Source organism: Amyelois transitella, chromosome 30 (genome assembly GCF_032362555.1).
Source record: "Amyelois transitella isolate CPQ chromosome 30, ilAmyTran1.1, whole genome shotgun sequence".
Lineage (NCBI taxonomy): Eukaryota > Metazoa > Arthropoda > Insecta > Lepidoptera > Pyralidae > Amyelois > Amyelois transitella.
The window spans coordinates 4,080,744-4,093,517 of record NC_083533.1 but is presented as its reverse complement, the minus strand read 5'-3'; the positions used below and the strand labels follow the sequence as shown (position 1 = coordinate 4,093,517).

Here is a 12,774-nt window from a genome sequence, read left to right as displayed (position 1 = left end):
AGATTTTCTGCTTTGAGATTACGAATTGAAGATTTTACATACATAAAATCATATCCTTATCCCTTAAGGGGTAGACAGAGCCGAAAGTCTCGTAAAGATTGAAAGGCCACGTTCAGCTGTATCGCTAAATGATGGAATTGAGTCATTGATTTAATCAAGATGATCCTGGCTTTAGTCCCGGTTGCATCCTCACCACTCTGGAGAGGAGCCCGGGGTGTAGGTACCTTTGATTTGACCATACATCCTGGATCAATGGATCAGGTAGTTTGACCTTCATGTATATATGTATGACCGCGATTATCTCGCGTTTCGGTGAACCGATATTGATGCGGTTTTCAGTAAAGTGTTTGTATATACACAGGCACAGGAACCTCGTAATTAATTGTAGTTTAATTTGAACTTAAATCAAAATTTCAGTACACTCTGTACATAAATCTTTTTAAAATTGGCAATCCATAAAATATATATATATATATATATATTTTTCTTTTTTCAATATTAAATCTCATAAATATATAAATCTCCCGTGAACAATGTATTCTCCCGTCCACATTATATTCTAAGTATAATTTAATATTGTGAAGTTGACGTTGTTAAAGAAAATGCTGCAGTGCAGTTTGTTACCGCTTCTTCTGCACTGACGCCTTGGAAGCGGCAGTAAACTTAGTTTTTAAGTAATATATTTGACGTCAACCAAGTTGTTAAACCATACGACAATTATTAAGCGATATAATAATATCCTATAATAATGAATAAAAAATTTGAATTTGAATTTGAATTTGAATTTATAGGAGAAGGGTTTAGAAATTTGACCGACTTCACAAAAAGGAGGATATCAATTGGAGGCGGATCCTTTTTGTATTACAAAATTTGTTACAAGGGTTAGGTATATGTATATTTTCTGCGTACTTAACTAACTAACTTAACGACATCCATGGGAAAGAGGTGAAGTGGTCCTGATCTTTTTTTTTTATCGATGGCGGGAACCACACGGCACCGATTTCCCAGTCACCCTTAATAATATATCTTTCTACGCCTTCTACGTCGCCGAATGTTATGAAAAATACTACCTATTGTCATCTTAAACCTGTTTACAGTTCGCAAATATGACTTATACCCTCGTGTTATTAATATAATAATTGAAAAATTTCCATACATTGACATATTATATTGATGGCTATGTATGACGCCGAGATGAAAATTGGCGTTGATTTGCCTAAGACGTATTGTTAATCAAAGTCCTCTGCACAGAGTAGGTTAAATAAAAGAGATTACTTTTTATGGCTCACCATTTGTGGTGAATTAGTGCCGTGTGGTTCCCAGCACTTTAGAAAAAGACCACTACATATTTTTCGCAGGGTTGTCGTATAAAGGATAGACTTATAAACTTAGGATTCTTTTTGTTTTCGATGGGCTAGCAATCTGTAACTATTTGAATATCAATTCTATCATTAAGCCATACAGCTGAACGTGGCATTTCGGTCTTTTCAAAACTGTTAGCTCTATCTACCCCGTAAGGGATATAGAGGTGATAATATGTATGTATGCGGTACAGGTTCAGATTGAGACAAAAAAAACATCCATCAATTTAAAACAACAAAACAAATGAGGTAAAGGGTCAGGACAAGAGTACCCGAAACCGGAATGTGGATGAAGCGAAAGAAATATGCAGAGATCGTGGCAGGTGGAAAGATGTTGTCTCTGCCTACCCCCCCGGGAAAGAGGCGTGATTTTATGTGTGTATGTAATAAAATGTGATCAATGTGCTCACTTCATACATGTATACATACATGTACATATTACCACGTCTATATACTTTACGGGGTAGACAGAGCCAATAGTCTTCAAAAGACTTCGTCCCTGTAAAACATAAATTTCCCGTGGGATTTACAAAAGTCCTGTATTCATCTGAAGCTGGCGCTAAATTCAGGGATTTCTGTTGTAGGTGGCACAAAAATTCATATGTATTTTGTACCTACATACATACTACATACATAAAATCACGCCTCTTTCCCGGAGGGGTAGGCAGAGACTACCTCTTTCCACTTGCCACGATCTCTGCATACTTCCTTCGCTTCATCCACATTCATAACTCTCTTCATGCAAGCTCGGCGGTTTCGGGTACTTTTGACCTGCAGGCCAATTCTGCTATTTGTTAACCGAAACAGTTCGGATGCATTTCAGCTTGGTTACAGTTGCGTTTATATTGTCAAATGGTATTCCAGTAACTTTACGTTGATAGCTGAAACGCAAATGAAACGGAAGCGCTTGGTTATTTGCTGCCGATGCAAAACCGTAACTTTGGACAATTCAACCAATGCGGAACCGTTGCGTTTCGGCCGGACCAACTGTCAAAAACTTATCAGAATACGAAATAATAGCCGAACGGCAAACGGAAGGTTACGTGTCCTTTAGCAGAATACGACAACCGAACCGTTTCAGCTGCGTTACGGCTTTGTTTTGACAAATTGTTAGTAGAATACCAAAAGTTGTAATCAATGCGTTTCAGATCCGTTTCGGATTAAAATAAAATAGCAGAATTGACATGCTGACCCTTTGCCAGGACGTCCTTAATTTGATCAAGATACGTTCGTCTAGGCCTTCCCACTCCAACCTTTCCCTTGTATTTATTACTAGCCGTGCCCGCGACTTATTCCGCGTGTTAAGTTATTTTGGGCATTATTGAAGCCCTCAAGGATGAATAATTTCTCCCGTTTTTTTCACATTTTCCATTATTTCTTCGCTCCTTACAGTTGCAGCGTGATGTAATATAGCCTAAAACCTTCCTCAATAAATGGTCTATTCAACACATATAAGCTTAGAATTTTTCAATTCGAACCAGTTGTTCCTGAGATTAGCGCGTTCAAACAAACAAACAAACTCTTCAGCTTTATAATATTAGTATAAATGATGTATAACATTTATATAGCTTGGATTCTATTCCACTATCTCCTCTAAACAAAGGTCATTGTCATATGACACGATTGTAATTATAATTAATACAAATCTCTACTTCAATATTAATTATAAGCCCCAGTGGCGCAGCGGTGCGAAGTCTGGCACTGAATCACTGAGTTTCATACATACATAATACATAAAAATTCACGCCTCTTTCCGGGAGGGGTAGGCAGAGACTACCTCCTTCCACTTGCCACGATCTCTGCATATTTCCTTCGCTTCATCCACATTCATAACTCTCTTCATGCAAGCTCGGCGGTTTCGCGTACCTACTCTTGACCTGAGACTTTACCTCATTTTTTGTTGTTTTAAATCAATCTGAATCTGTACCTCCTACATACATATTATCACGTCTATATCCGTAATATTGTGAAACCAAAAGATTTGACAATTATTAAGCGATATGAAGTATTCTACATATAATAATGAATAAAAATTTTGAACTTGAATTTGAATTTGAATTATACCTACTTAAAATTTTTATTGCATTAATACTGTGACGAGAAAGCGGTTTTCGAAAATACATACTAACCACTACCCACGGCCAAAATTTTAAAATTGAACCTAGATTTCCAAAATTCTTTTCGACGCGCTCGTAGACTTTCATTTTTTATGCACATACATACATACATATGGTCAAGTCTATATCCCTTGCTGGGTAGACAGAGCCAACAGTCTTGAAAGGACTGAATGGCCACGTTCAGCTATTTGGGTTAATGATAGAATTGAGATTCAAATAGTGACAGGTTGCTAATCTATCGCCTAAAAAAGAATCCCAAGTTTGTAAGCCTATCCCTTAGTCGCCTTTTACGACATCCATGGGAAAGAGACGGAGTGGTCCTATTCTTTTTATGTATTGGTGCCGGGAACCACACGGCACTTTATCATATACATATATATCATATCATATATATTTAATACCTACTTGCTTATACCCGCAGATTTGTCTATTTTATCGCCACCCACACGCACGAATTTAGCGCCACATGCAAAAGAATACAGGTTTTCCGCAAATCCCACGGGAACTAAGTATATTACCGGGACGAGAAGAAAGATCTTTTCATATAGGTATAAAAAATTTAGTTATTCTTCTAAATATACCTTCTCCATGGAGGGAAAGCTCGGAGTGGGAAGACCTAGACGAACGTATCTTGATCAAATAAGGACGTCCTGGTAAAAGGTCAAGTCACGAGTACCCGAAACCGCCGAGTTTGCATGAAGAGAGTTATGAATGTGGATGCAGCGATCGTAAGTGTGCAGAGATCGTGGCAAGTGGAAAGATGTAGTCTCTGCCTACCCCTCCGGGAAAGAGGCGTGATTTTATGTTATGTTTCTTTTGTTATACTTATACCTCATCCAGACTCTTAATTATTTATACGCAAAATTTCAATATTGGGTCTGTAGATAACCTCTGTGGCGCAGCGGTAGTAGGTACCTCCGCTTGTCTGTGACACTAGAGGTCCCGTGTTCGAATCCCGGCCAGGGCATCATGAGAAAAGACCTTTTTTTGATTAGCCTGGGTCTTGGATGTTTATCTATATAAGTATTTATTATAAAATATAGTATCGTTGAGTTAGTATCGCGTAACACAAGTCACGAACTTACTTCGAGGCTAACTCAATCTGTGTAGGTAATTTGTCCCGTATATACATATTTATTTATTTTATTTTAAATTACCAAACGTACGATAATCTCAATGTTATTAAAAGAATTACGCAAAACACACACAATTTCAACACTAAACAGCTCGTTATACGCATAATATTAATTTATATGAAATCTATAAACGTAACCGGATCATGGAATGGTGTTGGTGATGTGGTAAAACAGAGCCAAGTTGAGCGAAATTAATGACGACGACAAGGTCTTTTACAGTTAATTACATACATACATACATACATCCTATTACTATTATAAAGGCGAAAGTTTGTATGGATGTTTGTTACTCTTTCACGCAAAAACTACTGAACCGATTACCATGAAATTTGGTATGTAGGTAGCTGAAGACCCAGAATAACACATAGGCTACTTTTTATCCCAGAGTTCCCGCGGGATTGATAGGGTTTCCATGCGGACGAAGTCGCGGGCGGCCTCTAGTACATACATACATACATACATATCATCACGTCTATATCCCTACACAGTTAATTATTTATTAGTTTTACATACATGCATGAATTAACGCTAGTTCTACTACATTCATTACATACATATGGTCACGTCTATATCCCTTGCGGGGTAGACAGAGCCAACAGACTTGAAAAGACTGATAGGCCACGCTCAGCTATTTGGCTTAATGATAGAATTGAAATTCAAATAGTGACAGGTTGCTAGCCCATCGCCTGAGAAAATAATCCTTGTTTGTTAACCTGTCCCTTAGTCGCCTTTTACGACATCCATAGGAAAAAGATGGAGTGGTCCTATTCTTTTTTGTACTGGTGCCGGGAACCACACGGCACTACATTCATTCATGTTTTTTAAAGTAGGCAATGTGTATTCGTCCATGATTTAGATTTTAGTGATGTGACGTCAATAAGTGGTACCTTGTATACAATTTTGAAAATAAATCTATTCGATTCTATTGTATTCAATTAAAGATTTATTTGAAATATCGTACACAAGCTTCTTAAATACGTAACATCCTACTAATGTTATAAATGCGAAAGTTTGCGAGTATTTCAGGATGTCAGTATGGATGTTTGTTACTCTTTCACGCAAAAACTACTGAACCCAATACGATGAAATTCGGTATGTAGGTAGCTGAAGATCCAGAATAACATATAGGCTACTTTTTATCCCGCAGTTCCCGCGGGATTGATAGGGTTTCCATGCGGACGAAGTCACGGGCTGCCTCTAGTAAAATACATAAAATATAACTCAAATGTAAGCTGGTGTGCGCTGCAGCAATTCAAAAAGGTCATAAGCTCAGCGGATTTCTTTGCTCGAGATAAGCATAGCACTGGTACATCGCGTCTTTATCGCTTACGGAGTAGACACAGCTGACAGACCCGAAAATACTGTAAGGCCACATTCAGAATTGAGATTCAAATAGTGACAGGTTGCTAGCCCATCGACTTAAAGAAGAATCCCGAGTTTATAAGCCTAACCCTTAGTCGCCTTTTACGACATCCATGGGGACGAGTCGACGTAGTCCTATTCTTTTTTCTATTGGTGCCGGGAACCACACGGTACAAAAGATAACAAAGAAAATTGTCTGCAAACTAATGATTTAATTTTCAATAAAAAAATAAATAAAATAATAATTTGTTAAGACTTGGCGCGTTCCACTCGTGCGCACAATCACAAAATAGTTTCTATATCATTGGGTCATATAAACCAGTTCTTCTTCGGAACCCAAGACGGAAAAATGCATTAATTCATTATATAATTACGAAATATATGCATTTCACAAATAATAACAACATTTTGACCTACCGTTGAAAGGAGGGTAATGAGTACGTCAGCCTATATCTATCCTAACTAATATTGTAAATGCGAAAGTAAGTTTGTTTGTTTGTTTGTTGCCTCGTCGCGCTTTATAAATAAATAAATATATTACACAGATTGAGTTAGCCTCGTACCAAGTTCGAGACTTGTGTTACAAGACACTAAGCTCAACGATACTATATTATAAATAAGCTCAAAGATTCCGTTACATACATACATAAAACCCAAGCTAATAAAAGCGTAGTAAAAACACTTAGATAGATAAACATCCAAGACCCAGACCAATCAAAAAAAGTTCTTTTCTCATCATGCCCTGAATGAACTGACTCCATGTCACAGACAAGTATACCCTTTTCTATTCCTGTAACTACATCATATAATTAGGAAATAATTAGGGTTATAAATTTTCTGCATTATATTAACAAGTCTGAACCTGATCTATTTATTAATGAGACCTAAGTACTTCTATAAACGTGTTTTAATCACATCCACATTGTTAATAGTAAAGGGAAATGATATGTAGGTATTTTTGTATGTTCGTAACGTATAAACTGAAAAACTACTAGTCTGATTTTCACGAAATTTAGCACAGATATAGAACAGAGCTTCGGGATTGATACTGGCTACTTTTTTCGGGAATTTCGCACGGAAGCAAAACCCCGCTCAAAAGCTTAATACTTTCTATTAAACAAACTATTTTGTTGTAAATTTTACGGCAGGTAGGTAAATTGAAAAAGGAAATTTGCTAACGAATGCCGTAATGTGAGAGCGGGAAAAATATAGAGTTTACCGGATGGATCTCATCTCGTAAAAGTGGACCAAGGTGAGCGGCAAAATCTTTATGGCCCTGCAATCAAGTTTTTAAGGGTCTTCATATTTTACTCCATTGCAGACCTCTTTTTTTGAACGATTTTGCTGAAATTTTATATAGTAAGGAGTTTTTAATCTTTAAAACAATATTACATAGTCAGGACAAGTGTACCCGAAACCGCCGAGCTAGCATGAAGAGAGTTATGAATGCGGATGAAGCGAAAGAAAAAAACTGAAAATCACGTTCAGCTGGCTAAATGATAGAATTGAGATTCAAACAGTGACAGGTTGCTAGCCCATCGCCTAAAAGAAGAATCACAAGTTAACAAGTCTATCCCTTAGTCGCCTTTCACGACATCCATGGGAAAGAGATGGAGTGGTCCTATTGTTTGTTCTCTTGGTGCCGGAAACCATAGATAATATACCCCCCATAACAAAATTGATAAACTTAAGCTAACATCTGTGCTTTTATGTCATGCGTTTGCTTAACTTTTTATCTCGAAGCACCTGTAAAACTGAAAATTACCGATACAAGATTAATTATAATGGTAAATGTTAATCATGAACAAGAGGTAAATCATCGTTTTACCTTAGACAATCAAAATTATGAAGCTATGAAGTGAATGGAACGCCTTGCAGTCGGGCAGTGAAGCCCGAGTGAGTAAAACGCGTTAGCGAACGACCATTATACCAAAGTTACATTTTCATGCAGTCGGCGACTTACGACACCGCATGCAGCAGCCCGTGAATTTAAAAAGTTGAAAAAAAAAAAATATTAATCCGTCATCTGTGTCAAATTTTGAAATTAGAACCGTTCCGCCGGGAATCTCGAATTGTGTTTGTGGTGTGTTCGTATTTTATTTTATTTTTTTTCTAAAATTTGTGCAACTGAAATGTGAGTGAGTGTCTTCGGGAAAATATTTTTCGGATATACTGAGGTGAGTTTTTTTTTTTTATGTTTGTGTAAATAATGAAATCCGTTTTGTTTAGATTAGGTTATTGCTATTGGCAATTGTTATGTCATTATTGGTTTTTGCTAATTTTGCTTTCACTTGTCGTAAGGTGGGGATTTGGGGCAGTGTGTCAGTCGAAAGTGTTCTTGTAAAGTACTGGGAGGCTGCGCGCTGACAGATGAATGCTTATGCATTTTTTTTTATGATTTATACTTTTTTTTTGCGTAAACTTGAAACGGGCGCGCATAGTTACTTCTTCGTGCGTACGTTTTATCATTGCTAAGCGAAGTCTTTAGTATTCTGTACGAAATTTTATACTTTTTTATAAAATATTATTATAAAAAAGTTGTGAATTAATTTAAATCGTTGATACTATTCGTGTATTTTTTATCTTTCCTTTGCTTAAACCTTTACAAAATAATATTGTATCACACATTAAATAAATTTTCTTAATATTGAAACTAATTAAAATTACATAAGTGAAAAATTTTAAGACTCATCATAAAATGTCAACCCTTTTTTTGGTTTAATTATTTTTTTGTTGTTATTTAAAAATTAAATTTTTGACATAATGATTCAGTTTTAATGTCAGACGACGGATGAGATGAAGACGAGCATTCCATAGATTTGCGATTTATAGAATAACCTTTGAACGATATAACCAAACACAGAAAACACTGTTAACCATTCATTTGAATTTTATGTAGACTAAAATCATTTTCTAACAGATTTTATATTTATCCATATTTACTGCAAATTGGCCTCTATTACTGCGTATATAAGGCCTTTAACGGATCTTGGTATTAATACTTTCGGATATTGCAGAAACTAATATAGTAGACGATCCCGTGGTTTCAAATACAATACGTCACTTCTATTGTCTTATAATATTCCGATTTCTATGGACTATACCGTCTGTTTAAAATGCAAAATTAGGAGGGCGTAAAGCTGACGGCCTCTGTGGCGCAGCGGTAGTACGCTTGTCTGTGACACCGGAGGTCCCGGGTTCGAATCCCGGCTAGGGCATGATGAGAAAAGAACTTTTTCTGATTGGCCCGGGTTTTGGATGTTTATTTATATAAGTATTTAATATGAATATATATATCGTTGAGTTAGTATCTCGTAACACAAGTCTCGAACTTACTTCGAGGCTAACTCAATCAGTGTAAGTTGTCCCGTATATATTAATTTATATTTATATTTAGCTTAACATTTGATTAGGTATATATTTATGTATGTAGCACAAGATGCCGCCCGCGACTTCGTCCACATGGAAACCCCTATCAATCCCGCGGGAACTCTGAGATAAAAAGTAGCCTATGTATTATTCTGGGTCTTCAGCTACCTACATACCAAATTTCATCGAAATCGGTTCAGTAGTTTTTGCGAGAAAGAGTAACAAACATACATACTAACATCCTGACATACTCACAAACTTTCGCATCTATAATATTAGTAGGATTTAGTAGAGGTCTGTAAGGATCGTAGCAAGTGGGAATCCATAGTCTCTGCCTACCCCAATGGGTGGGATGGCACGAGTATGTATGTATTGAGATAAAAATTATAACCATAAAACTATCTATATTAAAAACGATATTATTTTGATAAAATACGCTGTCAAGTCCAATCGCCAGAGGACGTTACAGAACGTCTTCATTGACACAGTGATTATATGGTCATTGGTCCAGAGAATTAGGGTTATGGAACCTTAAACGGGTACAAAATAAGATAAATTGATAAATAATAAATTAATACGAGTACTTTGATCTTTTTACCAATTACTTATCTGCAAAGTACAAACATATGATCACGTCTATATCCCTTGCGGGGTAGACAGAGCCAACAGTCTTGAAACGACTGAATGGCCACGTTCAGCTATTTGGCTATATATAACATCACGCTGCAACTATTAGGAGCGAAGAAATAATGGAAAATGTGAAAAAGGGAAATTATTCATCTTTGATAGCTTCAATGATGCCCAAAATAACTATTCCACGCGGACGAAGTCGCGGGCACAGCTAGTCTTTAATAATTTAGTTAAGTACCTATGCATGAAGTTTTAGACTCAATATTAAATATTATTGCCGTAATCTTAATGTTGTTGTATTTATGTCGTAATGTGCGATATAATTTTGCATTCAATATTGACACAAAAAGAATATGCATGTTGATGCAAATTCTTTTTGTGTCAATTTTGACACGTTTTGATATAATTTTTGGGTCAGCATATTGTGTAACTATGACATTTTATGAAGAGGACAACGAACTTTGCGATTTACTTCTGTACGTGGAGTGCGAGACGGGAATTGAATCTAGGACCCCATGGAAGAAATCCAAATAAACTATTGCAGATGTTATTTTTTTTTGCCGGCATTACGCAAATATGATTGAGTCAAAAAACTCGATTACTATACTGACGAGCTTGCATGATTAGAGTTATGAATGTGGATGAAGCGAAAGAAGTATGCAGGGATCGTTGCAAGTCTATACTATTATTATAAAGCTGAAGAGTTTGTTTGTTTGTTGTACATTTAATTTTGAAAATAAATCTATTTCTATATATAGTTACTCTTAGCTTATGAGACGTTTATATGTATAAGATCACTACTAGCTATTGTTTTGCCATATACATATATATTTTTTAAGTAATTTCTAGTTAAACAAAATTGTTAAGAGTGGACAACCCTTATCACTAAGTAGTATGAAAAATAGATGTTGGCCGATTCTCATGCCTACTCAACATGCTTACAAAATTTCACGAGAATCGGTCAAGCCGTTTCGGAGGTGTATGCGAACGCACATTGTGACACGAGAATTTTATATATAAGATAAGATTATATCGTGAGCTATCAGCGGAGTTAGCATAGCACGCGCGATATCGTTTCTATCGCGCGATAAACTATCGCTGTCCCCTTTTCACGCCATAATAAAAAGCGAAACAGCGATATTTTGTCGCGCAGTACCACGTTATGAGTTACTAGCTGTCTCGCGACTCTGTCCGCGTGGAATAGTTATTTTGGGCATCATTGAAGCCCTCAAGGGCGAATAATTTTCCCCGTTTTTTCCACATTTTCCATTATTTCTTCGCTCCTAATAGTTGCAGCGTGATGTTATATAGCCTAAAGCCTTCCTCGATAAATGGTCTATTCAACACAAATAGAATTTTTCAATTCGAACCAGTAGTTCCTGAGAATACTGCGTTCAAATAAACAAACAAACTCTTCAGCTTTATAATATTAGTAAAGACGACATGACTAATAATAATATTTGCATCAATGACGGATCAGGAGGAAATATGTTTTATGCAACACCTTTTGTCAAACGCAAATAAACATACATATAATACGTCTAATACCCTTGCGGGGTAGATAGAGCCAACAGTCTCGTAAATACCGATAGGCCACATTCAACTGTTGTATTTGACTTACTAATATAATTGAGATTCATACAAAGTGGCAGGTTGCTAGCCCGTCACCTTTAACAAGAATCCCAAGTTTATAAACCTATCCTTTAATCACATTTTACGACATCCATGGGAAAGAGATGGAGTGATCCTATTCTTTTTTCTATTTCTGCCGGGACACACACGGCACCTAAAGATTCTATTCAAAGTTCAAAGTATGAAAAAAATACGGTCGCATTGAGAACCTCCTCTTTTTTTTCTTAAGGCGGTTACAAAAATGTGTCAATAGCAAGTACAGTACACAGTGAAAGTTTTACTAAAAATATAATAATGTCAAGTCCGGCGATTATATGAACAAGTAAAATACGTGTGGTTCCCGGCACCAATACAAAAAAGAATAGGACCACTCCATCTCTTTCCCGTGGATGTCGTAAAAGGCGACTAAGGGATAGGCTTACAAACTTGGGATTGTTTTTTAGGCGATGGGCTAGCAACCGGTCACTATTTGAATCTCAATTCTATCATTAAGCCAAACAGCTGAATGTGCCCATTCAGTCTTTTTAAGACTGTTGGTTCTGTCCACCCTGCAAGGGATATAGACGTGACCATATGTATGTATGTATGGATGTAAAATACCTACATAGATGATAGGCTTGTAAATTGACATACAAGTGACATTCTTTTAAAAGTCATCAATCGTTTGTAACTGTTGATGTATCATTTCTAAATGGTATATACATCTTTCTTTTTCTGATTGACCTGGGTTTTGGATGTTTATTTATGTATAAGTTTATGTTTATTTATTATTTTATTGTTAAAATATAAATTATCGTTTTGTTAACACAAGTTTCGAGCTTACTTCGAGGCTTACTTAATCTGTGTGATTTGTCCCGTATATACATATTTATATATATTTAATTTAGACCTATTATTTTATATTATGCTACTAACTATTGAGCGGGGCTTTTCTCCAATCCAAGGAGATATTTCAGAAAGAGACTATTTACTCCCAAAGGGCAGGGAATAAAGTACGTATGTATATGCATACCAAAAATAACTCAACGGTACTATGTGTATTTTAAACATATATACATATGGTCACGTCTATATGCCTTGTGGGGTAGACAGAGCCAACAGTCTTGAAAAGACTGATAGGCCTCGTTCAGCTATTCGGCTTTTGATTCAAATAGTGATAGATTGCTA

General features: G+C 36.3%; 1 protein-coding gene across 1 annotated transcript in view; it reads left to right on the top strand.

Moving 5' to 3' along the window:
* Positions 1-7,867: 7,867 nt before the first annotated feature.
* The window catches only part of LOC106130993 (scavenger receptor class B member 1), a 74,797-nt gene continuing 69,890 nt past the window's right edge, over positions 7,868-12,774 (top strand). The window contains exon 1 of the mRNA XM_060952909.1: positions 7,868-8,153. The gene's annotated coding sequence lies outside the window, so the exon portion shown is untranslated. The remainder of the gene's footprint in view (positions 8,154-12,774) is intronic.